General features: G+C 51.9%; 1 protein-coding gene across 1 annotated transcript in view; it reads left to right on the forward strand.

The window, feature by feature from the left end:
• LOC102452751 (cytochrome P450 4B1-like) overlaps positions 1 to 5,053 on the forward strand; it is a 179,226-nt gene that overhangs the window by 27,544 nt on the left and 146,629 nt on the right. The gene's annotated exons all lie outside the window — the stretch shown is intronic.

Consider the following 5,053-nt stretch of genomic DNA (forward strand, 5'->3'; position numbering starts at 1 on the left):
GTTGCCTACATTAACCACCCTAGTTCGAACTAGGGTGGTAGTGTAGACATACCCTAACAGAGTTCTAGGGTCGCCCTGACTGTCACCCTTCTGGTGCTCCCCCTACTCTGTCTTTCTTAGGTTTCTCAGCCCCCTTTTGGGGCACAAATCCCCACCCCGCAGTCTCTGGTCCCCAAAGTTCTGGCAGTCCCTATCACTTGGTGCCTGCACCGGGTCTGAGTTATAGGGTTGCCAGGTAGACCCTCTGTGACAGGGCAGAAGCGCCCCGCACTCTGGACCACCCGGTGGCCGTATGCCTGGCGGCTCTCAAGACGGAGCCGAGAGTCACCACGCCGGGCAGTCCACGGTCAACCGCCCGAGCGGCCCTGATGCGAATCGCGTGGCGGTGCGCTGGGTGTTCCTGGGCGGCCACGGCAGCAAGACGCCCGGGCAAGCCGGGGAATCCCGGCATCATCACGATGCCCGTGACGTCACCCCGTAGCCGTGGCACCGGGCCAGAAGCGAGCCCATGCCAGGCCGGGCCAGGCGGGGCCCCGCCGGCGAGCAGCGGCGCGGGGATTTAAACCCCGGCTGGCATCGCTGGAGGGGGGGAGCGCTGAGAGCATCCTCCCACAGAAGAGGACAACGGATGGGCCCCAAGCCGAGGAGGTAAGCCCCGACTCGGCGGGTCAAACCCAGGTGGGGGGAGGAAGCAGCCCAGGGCGGGCAAAGGGAGCCTGTGGGCTGGCACGTTAAGGCAGACGCCCCGCCAGCCGGGCCAGACAACCTTGACGTTCGAGTCCTTAGGGCCCTGGGCTGGGGTCCGTGAGAGGGGGTGGGCCCAGACCCCCCTCCTCCCCATCGCGGGAGGCGAGCCGACCTCCGACGTAAAAAGGGGCCGGTGGGCCGAAAGTACAATTGACTAGGATGCCGAGAGGCGATCTGCGGGGTGATGGGAGCACAGGATTAGGGGTAGAGGCGGAAAAGGACAAACGTGTTCTTATAGGTCCTGATCCTCAGCCGGTGTAAAGTGGCATCTCTTCTTTGATTTGGAGCTATGCCAATACACACCAGGTCAGAACTGGGACTATGATGTTTATAGATACACCATATGCAAGGACATGAATGAAACTACAACAGGAAAGCGCTGGGTCTGAAACCCAGTGTAGCAAGGACACAGTTATGTTCTATATGGAAAAACTTCTCTCTGTTGGCTTTTTTCAGTGACCATTGTCTGTCCCTTTCAGCCTGCCTTACAAAGCAGCAAGGACCTTAACGTTGTGTCTGCCACTGTAGGAGAGCAGACTATTTTCCTCCTGCACACTGGGAAGTGAGCTGCCTATTTGTCTTTGGGTCAAGACGGAAAAATTGGTGGATGCAAGACTTGGTTAAATGCAGTGTGATTTAATCACTGCTAAAAGCCATATTTTGCTCTCACTTCCACAGGTGCAAATCCACTGTATAATCCCTTTGTGCTCAATGGCTTTGCTCTGGATTTGCAACAGAGAACAGGGTGTGGGTGTTATTAAAGGTGCAATGCTTTGTTGCTTTTGGAAATCCACATTTACTAAATCAGCGGCAATTTTGTCAGGATGTGACTCTGTCAACCCCTTCTGCAGTTGAATCCCTTAATAAAGAGCTGTGGTGCTTTTTGATGCCTCAATTACTTATCCAGGTGTTGAGAGCATTTTGATAAAATCATACATCACCGTCGCCCCCTTGGGGAGATATTCTGGAATGGAAAAAGCTGAGATGTTTGTTGTTCCTGTGGGCTATCCAATGAGTGCTGTATGTGAGCAGTACATTAATGCAGGGGTGGGGAACCTTTTTTGGGTTGGGCACCGTTTAGGCACCACCCTTAGGGCATCAGCTTGCTGAGTTACCGTCATCATTAGCCAGCATGAGGTGCTATGGGAAACCAAACTCCACAGTCTCGGTGGAGCCCCAAATGATACAGGGCTGGGTAAACTCCTTTCTTCTCCCCAGCTAGTCTTTTCCCCGAGTGGAAATGGGGAAGTCGGGGTTGGTGGAACCCAGGCCCACAGTCTACTCCATGTCCCAGCCCGGGGCGCTGTAATACCAGCTGCGAGACAGCAACAATACACACACACACACACACACACACCCCTTCCCTAGAACCTTCCTTACCTCAGGCTCTTCCTCCTTCTCTCCACTGGTGCTTGCTGTTCTAGACTCTCTGCAGCGCTCCATCTTCTCAACTTCTCATGCACTAACTAACCGCAGAGAAGCTCTTTTTATAACCAGTCTTGACTGGTTCTTTAATTGGCTCCAGGTGTTCTAAGTAGCCTTGGCTCACTTAACTCTGTCAGTCCACTTAATGAGCTCCAGGTGCTTATCTGCTCTGATTGATTCCGGCAAGTTCTGGCTGGTTCTGGATTAGCCTCTGCCAGTTTGCCCTGGGAACAGAGATTTACTCAGTGTGAGGCTAATGTAGCTCTTTTGTATCCTTCTGGCCTGACCCTGTCACACCAGGGCTACGTCTAGACTGCCATGATTTTCCGGAAATGCTTTTAACGGAAAAGTTTTCTGTTAAAAGCATTTGCGGAAAAGAGCGTCTAGATTGGCACGGACGCTTTTCCGCAAAAGCACTTGTTGCGGAAAAGCATCCATGGCCAATCTAGACACTCTTTTGCGCAAAAAAGCCCCGATCGCCATTTTCGCCATCGGGGCTTTTTTGCGCAAAACAAATCTCAGCTGTCTACACTGGCCCTTTTGCACAAAAGTTTTGCGCAAAAGGGACTTTTGCCCGAACGGGAGCAGAATAGTATTTCCACAAAAAGCACTGATTTCTTACAGTAGGAAGTCAGTGCTTTTGCGGAAATTCAAGTGGCCAGTGTAGACAGCTGGCACGTTTTTCCGGAAAAGCGGCTGATTTTCCGGAAAACCTGGCTAGTCTAGACACAGCCTAGGTGATGTAGAAGCATAAGTCCCAGAGAAAATCAGCACCGGCCTATTCCCTGATTCAGGGACAAGAGGTAATCTCCTACCTCCCAGTTGAGAGGTGAGTGAACACTGCTACTCCCTGAGATGCTCTGGAGTTTTGGTTCGGCCCATGTCAGAGGCAGAGGCCCACAGGAATTTTGGGTCTCTCAACTGGGAGACTTGGCTCAATTCACACGTCTATCTTCCCTGCCAAGCCTGGAGGTTAGTCCTTCATTGGGGATGACAGAGGCCTTGAGGGTGGAATTCACACCTTTCTTGTTGATGTTTGTCTGGGGCCAGCTCTCTGTAAGGCTGGGTGGGCAAGTGATCCGTGCAAAATAGACTGATGTACTACTATCTGGGGATAAGTGTTGGGCCTCGTCTACATTTGCTGGTTAGGCACTACTGCAAATTACAGTGTACCTGTGTAAACTGAGTTTACACTAGGGGGCTGCGCTAGTGGCAAAAATCTCAGTCTATGGAGGCCTGCAACCCTAGTTGGATCACTGGGCCCTCGTAGGATGGGAACTGAGGAGATACCAGAGGAAGGAGAACTAGGTTCATATCAGTGCCGCTCTCTAGTCTCCATTTTAGAAGAGATGTGACATTGTACCCCGAGCTCTGCTTGTGCCCCCAGGACCCAGAGTGAGGGGCTGTGGGAAGGGGACACGTGCTGCCCTCGGTCCTGCATGGGTTGGGACCCAGGGACGTGCTGGCTCAGCACCCAGCGCACATGGCACCGATGGGTGAAAGTGCTTCCTAGCCAGGGACGAGGTGCTTTACCCACAGGCCCAGGCCCTGTGGTCTCCTGCCAAGACTGCTGCTCACCCAGCTCTGGGGGTGGAGAAGGGCCCAGAGAAAGCAGCTGAGGCTGAGGATTCGGGGAAGGCTGTGGAACAGGTTGGCTGAAGGGGTGCTGTCCAAAAAAAAAAAAATCTGATAGCTTTCTTTGATAGGATAACAAACCTACAGGGTAAGGAGAAAGCAGTGGACATGGTATTCCTAGACATTAGTAAAGCATTTTATATGTTCTCGCATGACCTTATCAATCAACTAGGGAACTACAACCTAGATGGGGTTACAATAAGGTGGGTGCATAACTGGCTGGATAACCATTTCCAGAGAGTAGTTATTAACGGTTCACGGTCATGCCGGAAGAGCATAACAAGTGGGGTTTTAAGACTAGTTCTTTTCAATATCTTCATCAACAATTTAGAGATTACGCTTATTAAGTTTGCAGATGATACCAAGCTAGGACAGGTTGCAAGTGCTTTGAAGAATCTAATATATAAAGGAGAATGTTTGTAAGTTTGTGCGCTAATAACTTGGACACTATAAGAGCTACCGCAACCAAACTTTGCATGGGATAACCTTTCCTCCAGGAGAAAGTTTTAAGGTACTTTTGGACCCAATCGGGCCCAAACTCAAGCTGTAAAAATCAAAAAGTAACCCTCCGCGTTGCGACTGCCCCGCCCACCGTAGGTCCCATGCCCGCCACCTGCGGCCCCCAGCGCCATCCAGGACTCACCCCCTCCTGCATGCAAGGTTACATAAGTGACCCTCTTTCCGCCCCCCCACCCTAGGCTGGCATGCAGTGCCCCGACCCCCACATGTACAACAGCTTGGGCACCCGCCCTGCCCCCCGCGGCACCTGCAGCCCCGGGCGCAAGCTGGGGCGTCCCTCCCACGTGTAACCTCACTTCCACCTGGGGTTGCACCCCCCAGCCCCCCGGGGATGACACGGACCTATATTTTTATCCCAATAGAAATCACTGCAACTTTTCTACCATTCAAAAAAAGATAACGGACTACTGTTTTTCTACATTTCCTGAGCAATGCCGGGTAACTCCAGCTAGTAGGTTCATAATTCAAAATGATCTGGACAAACAGGAGAAATGGTCTGAGATAAATCGGACGAAGTTTAATGCAAAGTGCTCCACTTAGGAAGGAACAATCCGTTTCACACATACAGATTGGGAAGTGACTGTCTAGGAAGGAGTACTGCAGAAACGGAGCTAGGCGTCATAGTGAACCACAAGCTAAATAGGAGTCCATAGCGTGACACTGTTGCAAAAAAACCAAACATGATTCTGGGATGTATTAACAGGAGTGTTGTGAGCAAGACACGAGA

This window comes from Pelodiscus sinensis, chromosome 9 (assembly GCF_049634645.1).
Source record: "Pelodiscus sinensis isolate JC-2024 chromosome 9, ASM4963464v1, whole genome shotgun sequence".
NCBI classification, from domain to species: domain Eukaryota; kingdom Metazoa; phylum Chordata; order Testudines; family Trionychidae; genus Pelodiscus; species Pelodiscus sinensis.